This window comes from Pezoporus wallicus, unplaced genomic scaffold (assembly GCF_028554395.1).
Source record: "Pezoporus wallicus isolate ANWC-B61680 ecotype Strahan unplaced genomic scaffold, APGP_CSIRO_Pwel_v1 contig_10094, whole genome shotgun sequence".
NCBI lineage: Eukaryota > Metazoa > Chordata > Aves > Psittaciformes > Psittacidae > Pezoporus > Pezoporus wallicus.
This window is the reverse complement of record NW_026639160.1, coordinates 583352-592983: the sequence shown is the minus strand read 5'-3', so window position 1 is coordinate 592983 and position 9632 is coordinate 583352.

The window sequence follows — 9632 nt, the reverse complement described above, 5'->3', positions numbered from 1 at the left end:
TATCCATGTGATGTTTACCTTTTAGAGAACAGAATAACATTGCCGGAATCATCTTCAGTGTGTGTTCTACTATAAATGTCTGGACTTTTCTCACAGAATTGCTTTTAACTTTGTTTTTGTCCATCCTAGATTTATTACACATGACTATTCCCACAACTTTACTGACTGCAGTGCCCTTACTAAATCACATCTTACTTTTCAAATCTGTATCCAGTTTGCCTTGATCATGTCAAGCTCTTATTCTGTCGTTCAGTGCAACTCTGGCCCTTAATGGAGTGCCATGTGAACACATTCTGCATATTCCCCACTCCACTTTACTACTAATTCAGGGAAATACTGAATAGAACGAGAAACAAGGCATGCTGTGGCAAAATCACACCATTCTAGCTCAACACAAACCAGCTAAGCAGTACACTTTGAACCTTGTTTCCCTTCAGTTGAGCACTGACTTTGAAGCAGTTTTGCCAAATTCTGTCTCCTAGCTTGTCTGTTAGGATCGCCTCAGCGTCAAGCAGTCCTGCTAGGATCAAGAAAGATGGCTGCTGTAGACAAGGCCTGTCATTCTGTTAGGGCAGGAAATTAGACAGATTTGGAATCATTTGCCCTGAAAAAAAATAATTCTGATTATTACCCATCCTCATATTTATCTTCTTGGTATTTTCAAACAGTTCAAGTTTTGTTTCAGTACTTTTCTGGGAATTGGTATCAGAGTCAGAGCAAACAATTCTTTCTCTTTTTTAAAGCTATGCACTGCTGCAGTCTCTTGCCTTTTCAGGTGAGGACAGACATTCCCAAAGGTGACAGCTCTGTGTTGGCCTCAGCCAGTCCTCCAGGTTCAGGTCAGGTGCAGACAAACTGGAAATCTCTACCTTAGCTAAATACTTTCTATCCTAGTCTGTCCTCTACTCTTATTTCTCTGCTGATGATTCAGCTCTCTTTCTGGTAAAAAGAGAACCATAACAAGCATCAAACATTTTAGCTTTCTCAGCACCAGCTAGCTCTTCCTTCCTATCCAGCTACAGACTGCAGTTTCTTTCACTCTGCCTTTCACTAGTACTGCCCATACAAGTGGCTGCTCAGTATTCTCTCCTTTGTCCACAGCTTGCCCTATCTTTAATTCATCCCTACCTCTTCATGCTTTTCCTCATATCCATTTTTACTAACCTGAACAAGTTTGCACCTCTTCTATCTCTCCTTTTTTAGTAAAGATTTAGCTGGCCTACTTGCTACACTTTCCAGCCTTCCATACTGAAATAGGTTGAACCTTCAATGTATTTCCCTTACAGGACTATCAGCTCTCCTGAATATTTCTTTTTTCTCTCTTTTAAACACTTTTCCTATGGGATATTTTCTATATATATCCCAAGCTCAATAGTGGCTTTCTGAAAGTCTTTTGGGTTTGCCTTCTTGTTCTGCCTTTTCTATAAATCAGTCTTTTGCTGATCAGTTTCACCTCAGATGCTGGTATGTTGAGCCACCCCTTTAGGTGCTTTTTCTATCTTTCATACCAAGGAGTCCTCAGGCAGAAAACGTAGTCAATGATTCTGTGCTATAACCAGTACTCCACTTCTCTAAATTGGTTGTTATCCCTCACAGCATCAGCCCTCACTCAGTCTACAACCCTGCACAAAGGCATTTCAGCGTCTTACCATGCAAAAATCTCCCCATTAACTTCAAGATAGTTTCAGAAACATGTTAGTCTGAGATAGCCAAATTAGCCTCATGACATTTTTGTTCACTATACATACCTACTGACCCAAATTTGACGGTTTTTTACACCAACATTGAGACAAACACCTTTGCCTTCAAAGGCGTTGAGCTATGGATTTCAGCAACATGAGTAAACATTAGAGCAATATTTGGTACACTTGTACCCCTTTCTCATGGCTGTATCTCTTTTGGTCACCAAAAACTGCAAAAGTTGAGACTGCAATTCTCAAAGTAACTTTTTCCACATACTTGTGGGAAATAGTAGTGAAGCAGAGAGTAAAACTCAAGCTGACTGATGCTATCACAAGTCTGTGCATCTCACACAAGTGCTAGAGCCTGTGTACATCTATTTCCTCTCCTTCTGATGTGGTTAAAGTCTTTAAAGCTGTGCCTTCTGACTGAATGTGCCTTTAAAGCATTAGTCAATTGGAAACAGACCTGATGCTGCAAAGTGAGTTCTCATTTGCAAACCATAGTCCAGTTGAAATGGATTGTGCTTTTTTTAGGAGAGGGGTAGATAAACAGACATCAAACACAGAGATCAGCTCTGGTGCACTTCTGAAATGAAGCACATTGAGATCTCCTACCTACCCACAAATGGGGAAATTAGAGTTGCAGGAACAGAAATTGTAAATTTATATGTTGTGGTAAGACTTTAAGGAACATATTCATAAGTCATTTTTCTTCAATATAAAAAGTGGTGGCTTTTTGGCCAGCAATAAGAAAACATCTAATTATTCCCATTTGTGTATCAAAAAAAACAGCCTGCCATTTCTATTTTTATTAGTACTGGTCTGCAGATGTGCTAAAATTTACTGTCTAGCTCAAACATCACAATGGACCTCATGAGAAAAAATAGTCTAGTCACCAAGAGCGAGTGAGTTTTGTGAGATTCTTCTAAACTCAGAAAGAAGAGAATTGGATTTTTGTCACCTTGTTCAGATTTAGAAGGCAACTTATTTATAATGACTTGCTCATGTACCACAGAATTGGGTTTTATTAGATACCTATTTTCATGTCCTTGTGTTAGTTATATTTAGTTCTCATGCATTTCATTTTCTGACTAATCTTAAAAAAAGGATGCTTGGTTCGTAGCTCTCCCTCTTTGGACTATATAAAATTGACAGGCTGAGAAGTCTATGACGGTCTTGCAATACATCAGTTTGTCTAAATAACTGCTGCTCTTCTCTGAATCATTATCAGTAGTCTACCAGTACCACCGCAGAAGGGTAGAAAATTGCATTTCTGGAAGTGCCAGGTACAGTAGCCAGCTGTTTCCAGTAGGTGAGTGGTCCCCGGAAACTGAACGGAAACTTCATGTGCACATCTCAGAAATTCCACTGGTGAACTGAAGCACTCAACTGCATTAATAGGTGCCTTAGAAATGGAGTGATGAGGCAGCTTTTCCCTGAAAGGTACTGTCCAGGCTGACCATGGGTAACACGTGGCAGGCTTGTCCTCAGCACTACCATCTCGCCTCGGGCAGCAGCAGGGAGTTTTAGACAATTAATGAATGAAAACTTCATTTAAAGATTCCTGTAGTGCTTTTCTCTTCTCCAGCCAAAGTATGTTTATTAACTCCAGCAACCTGGCCTAATGCCAGGTTGGAAACTATTCTGTCATCTGACTGCTGTTCTCCCTGCAGGGTCAATCACATGCAGAAAACTTCATCTCGTGCTCTAGGCCCTGACCCTGGAAAGATACCTGCCTATGCAAATGCTGACTGACATTGCACCAGGAACTAATGAAGTAAATGGAGTGTGGCACAGCTGAGAGGACTCACAGGGGCTGGGTTTCCTTCAGAGGTAGCATACCTGGCTGTTGCATGAGGCATCTATGCCATGTTCCCTTTAGTGGTCATGGTGGTCTTTTGTTCTCAAAAGTGCTCCCTTTTGTTGCTGGGTAAGTTGAATCTTTTACAAAAATCCTGACAAACACTCCTTCAAATTAGGGGCAACATCACCTTTCTCTTTGGCAATGGAAGTACTTAGCACACTCTGCTATACTTAGGCTGACTACACTTTCTTGAAGACAAAAGATTGTATCTGCAAATGTTGATGCTATATCTTCTGTTAACACAACAACCCTAATTCCTGCAATTAGGATTCGTGTCAAAGAGCGCTGCTTCTTTCTGACGTTGTCATTTTAATTCTACACTGGATGCTTGTTGGCACTTCCATAATTTTGTTATTAGTTTATTATGTGGCTTCAGAGATTACACTCAAAAAAACCTATCTGATAAGTTTTTACTAACTGCGAGGAGCAGCGAGACAGTGCTTTCTGTCTGCATTTCAAGCGCAATCAAACACTCCAAACTGTCTAGAATTAGACAGGATAGTTCGTAGAAAAGACACATGCTGTCTCGCTTTCTGAGGATGAAGTTTACACTTCTAATTCTGCAATTACCAATCAAAACACTCACACATTACTGTGATAATAGCTTTCCTTTAGGAGGGGGCTATTAACACTTGTCTGGACATTGCACCTTAGTAATGAAACCCTGGATCCAGGTTCCAGTGTCGTGCTTGAGATTGATACGATGTCCCAGAAGCTGCCCTGCCATGGACCCACCCATGGCACAGTGCCAACAGGGGTGCAATCTTCCTCCTTCCCCCTTCACAGCATGCGGCCATGTGGAACACTTCACCCCTCAGGTGAAAAACACATCTGGAGAATGAAATTTTACTATAGGTGGCAGGAATAGGTAAAAATTTTTATTTGAGCTTGTTTATACTCTAAAGCCTGCTGCTCCTGAAACTGAACTCCAGGACAAGTACAGACAGTGCTGCTCCAGCTGGGCTGGACAATCTGCCAGTGCACTCCCTTCTGAAGGGCGTGCTGTCACCCTGTCTTGCTGTAGCCTGGCCCTTTCACGCCTCCTACTCACAGAGTACGAGCAATGCATATGCAAATATGGGGCATGAAGAAATGTCACTTGAACACTAGCTGAAACCAGCATCTTATTCAAACATTCAAATATAAGAAACAAAGCTATTTGGCTGCAGATCACAGTGCTTAGTGAGTAGAAAACCTTTTGGACAAATACCACCTGATCACTAAATCAGCGGTCTGTAAATTATGCTGTATGATCTAGGGGGTTCTATGCCTGCAAACAGCATATTTATATTTTAAGTGCTTAAAACTGTATGTTTACTTGGCATAAAAACCAGTATTCTGCATCAGAGAAGATCAACATCACCATAATTCTGTAGCTGTCTGTCCCTCTGCAGAGAGGAAATTTTACAGAGCAACAGATAGGGCATAGTGCCAGGTCTAAAAAGCATTCAGCAGCAGTCAGTCGAGTTTACTACATGGAGGTGCAGTTCATCACATGTTTACTACCGTCATGCACAGAGAGTGCACAAACACACATATGCGGAGGTACAGGATTATGTTACGATGCCAAAAACTCAGCTAGTGACCAGGTGTCGCAGTAGCAATGTTGTTAACTTGATGCTCTCTTCCATCTCACTGCAGCTCTGGGTCCTGGGCACCCCCAGAAGTCAGGGCAGACATTCCCAAGCTTGCAAGATAACAAGCCAGGAACCAGTAAGGGGTGTGCTGTTTTCAGAGTAAGGTAATCACCAGAGTGTCTTGCAGGCAAAAAAGGAATGCATACACAGGCACTTGTTACAAATGCTGTAAGACAAGAAAATGTTCCTACTACTCAGACTTACCCTTCACAGCAGAATGCCCAAGCTTTTGACCAAAAACAAAGGGTTGGGTTTTTTTTCTCAAGTTGGGACTCCACAAGAAAGAAAGATTTTGAGAGCTGTAGATTTCACATGTGTCAAAGTCACATGCCATGATCTTACAGGTGGGTTGCACAGAAATGGGCCTGTTGTTAAAAGACAGAAAATTAAAGGAGCTTTTAATCATGCAAATACTGATAGGCTTTTTAGTGCAGGGCCAGTATCTTGAGTCCATGTCCTGTAATGATTCCTAGACTCACACACTGGCTTACAGCAGGTGTCCACGGAGGTCTCAGGCAGAGGAATGACATTAGCATAGTGGGGCCAACTGTCTAATTTAATAAGAAGAAACATGTTAATAGTCTTCCTTTCCGTAGAAGTCTTACAGTAACAATGCAAGCCCACACTCGTTATTAATTTCAATTACTGCATAAATAATCCCTTTCCAGGTCTATGTGAAACTGTAAGAATTTCTTTTCATTTTAAATGCTAAAGCATTCGCTGTTTTTCTCCTTTACAAAATAAATCAGCTGCAGAAATCTTTTTAAGATGAACATTTATGGGCAGCAACTTCCAACTGCAAAGATCAGTCACCTAGAGATGATCAAAGAATTGTGCATAATTTTGTAAAGGCTGCCCTTCCTAAACTGGTAGATTGGGTAGATATTTGAACACTTCTAAAAATTAATGCACACCTGCAGAATCAGAGCCTTTCAGTTTGGCTCATGCTTCTATGCACAGTACATCAGCAGTACTTTTAGGAAAGGCATTAAGAAAAGAAACCCTATACCTAAATTTCATGACCTGGAGTCAAATCAACCACAAGTGTGCAGGCTCCAAGCTGCCATAGTTTTGACTTCTAATTAGTTCATGTGCACACTTAAAATAAGACCCTTATATACTGCCACAGATGTCAGCTAGTAGCTGTGCCGTGTTTGCATTTCAGAGAGGCTTTTTCTATCACCTGTTTGGCAGAAATCTGTGCAGATATCAGGACAACGAGTCAGTTTGGGATTTTAGCTTCTCTAAATCCACATGCAGCTGCAGACAGTATCTGTCAGGTCAGAGATCTCCTGCAACAGTTTCCCTTTCCTTTCCTTTCCTTTCCTTTCCTTTCCTTTCCTTTCCTTTCCTTTCCTTTCCTTTCCTTTCCTTCCCTCTTTCTTTTCCTCTTTCCTTCTTTCCTCCAACCCTACCCAGGTTTTTCCAGCACCTCCTGGTGCTCTCCATCAGAAATAAAACCTCACAGGGATTCCCCCCTCAAGCCATGAATTCCCAAGCAGCTTTTTATGCAGAGTCTTCAGTGGCAATTTTTAACCAGATGTGAAGCCAGGATGGGGCTCAGCAGGCAGCTGCTGGTCCCTGTACCTGCAGGTCTGCAGCATCGGGTTGCAGACCCTGCTAGTTACATCATGCTTTTCTCCACTTCCTGCCACATCAAACAGGGCCATTTCGTGTTTGAGAAGCAACATCAAATGTGGCAGGTGAGTTTTTCCAAGTCACTCTTTGATAACCTCCTCTGAATGCCTTCTGCCTCTTTATCCCCACTGAACATACTTTTTACCAGCAAGCAAAAAATAATTCTGTATTCACCTTTGCCTTTAGAGTCTAAATATTCTTACTACCTTTCTTCTTTTTATATATATATTTTTATTATCAATATTTTAGTTTATTTTAAGGCTCAAACGGTCAAGGTCAAAAGGAAATAAAGATAGATAACAGTAACAATTGTTTCCTGGTACTGCTCAGGAGGTGCGTCCTAAGGGCCTGAGCGCTCCCAAGGAAATCAGCGTAAGCACTACGACTAGGAACTTCAGTGGAAACAACTCCAGGCTTGTAGCTACTTGGCTGACCTGTAACCACTTGCTTTCCTCATTTAACATCACTGACTATTACGGAGAAAAGCTGTGCATGAAGGGACTAGAGGAAGGTGCCAGGTGATTTCAAAGGAATTACAACAGCACGTGTGCTTAATTCAGGTGTTTTCCGGGAGTCATATGAGTGCTCATAGCAATCTGACCTTCTTCATGCTGCAGGAAGCCAGAAAGCTTTGCTTGTTAGGCCAAACAGGAATGGCAAAGTGCCCAGACAGCCGTGTTTATAGAAGCCCTGGAGAGCTGTTGACCTAGTGCACATGACTCCAAAAGCTGCCCTGCTGATTGTCATGCCTCCCCTATGCAGGAAACAGCATGCAGCAGAACAGGCTCGTAAAAACAGAGAAAGTGCCTGCACTCCGTACACAGACCAATTCTGTGCAAGTCACACTTTCCATGCCTATCTCTCTTGTCATTTGCCAGGGGAGCCATGCACCTAACAAGGCAAGAGGCTGGTCTTCACTCAGGGCTGAAAGGGAATGCCACAAGCCCCTCAAGGTTTGTACTCTCTGTGACTTGGCACAATTATAATGGACAGCACTGCCACCACTGTACAAGTAATTTTTGAAGTTATTCCTCACTCCACAGGCAGGCTAATGATAAAAACACAGTCTCACAGAGAGACAGCCACCAAACCACTGTTGCTACCACCATGACACGACACCTCAGCTAGTGCAACAGTGCATAAGGCTGGTACTCACCACATCCCAGCTTGGCAAACCTCTGTATCTAACTCACCCATAACCACATTTTTGGCCAACATCAAATTTTCCTATTTGCCAGAGTAAAGGGTCTGAGATGAGGTAACACTCGTCATGCAGGTGACACCCAGCAAAATCCTTTCAGAAATGGCTGCTGTCACTTTAGCAATGGATTCCAAGCTGATCAGAAGGAAGGAAGAAATGCATTTCCACCTTCAGCAAAATTACTACATTTAGGTCTTCATTTAAGTACCTGAACAGACAAGTGTAAAGAAGCCCTGATAGTTTCACTACAGACAAAACATATAGGCAGCAATGGCTCCAATTCCTTAAGGAAAATTGGAGCAATGGCTGAAAGTAGCAGGATGTTTCCATGTGACCTCCTAGGGCTGTTGTTTTCATGTTTTTTAATGCTTCTTTAAAAGCCTCAGGAGTCTGGGGCTTATCCCATCTTTCAGTGAAAGCACTGCATATTTACAGCTCCTTTTATACAGGGCAAAGGCATTAAACAAGCATGAAATAGCAGATGAAATGTATCTAACTCATTTAAACAAATGTAATTCATTATCTAATGTCACAGGTATCTTAATGAGAAGTCTTAATGATTTGAATCATGCCCCTTTTTAAACTCATAAAATCAAATATTTCATAACATGCTAAAGGCAAAAATACACCAAGTCTTGCTCTATTTTCTTAATTAAGTCAGGAGAGAATTTCCCAAATCAAACTAGCCATGTGTTGTTTACAAGGTAGAGAGTCCCCGCAGAAATCAGCAGTGGTGCTAATTTAAGCACAGCAGCTCTAAAATAGAGCACTGTGAGCCCTCAGCCCCATCACACAGAGCACTGGGGAAGCGGGGAGGAACATCCGTGTGGCAGAGCCCCAATGCACCTTGCAAATCCCCAGGCCAGAGGAGAGGACCCCAGCAGCTCCTGGCTCTGCAATGGGGATATGTGCTGGCCACTGCAGACAGAGCTCCCCTCCTGACACAGATCCTGCCCCAGCAGCAGCCGTCCCAGCTGATGGCTTCATAGCAGCAAGACTGAGTGAGCAAAATGCCCCTTTCTCATGTCCTGCAGTGATGCCCTGGCAATCAGCAACCACACTTCAGGCTGTGGAGGAGAATGGCTTGTCTCTGCTGAAACCAAGTCAAAGTAACTGTGGTGGTTGTGGCAACCATCCTGACATATCTCCTGGCCACTTGTTTCTCTGGAAGTCCCGATTTGGGAGGTAGTGTAAATGTTAAAAAAAACTGTTTGCAACTTTTTGAGGTATTATATGCTATAATCTAGAAGTAAAACGCAAATGTTTAGAGGAAGCACACAAAAATTCAAGTGCGTACATGTTACCTGTTGTCTTCACATGCCCTATGCTTGCTCCGCCTCCTACTAGAAATATACCCTGTATATTCACAGCATCTCAAAAACTGACCTGGGATTACCACAGCACCTGGCCTTCCACAGCACCTCACCTCCCACATCCTCTTGCATTTCATGCAACAAAGATATCAGTATCTTTCTTTTACCTAACAATTTAAAGAAGATTCATCATCTGCATTTTTTGATTTCTTGCAATTAATGTAAGATGATCTATATAAAATCTGTATTTTCTACATGCAACTGAGAACCAACAATACCTACTTATCCTCTGCTTTA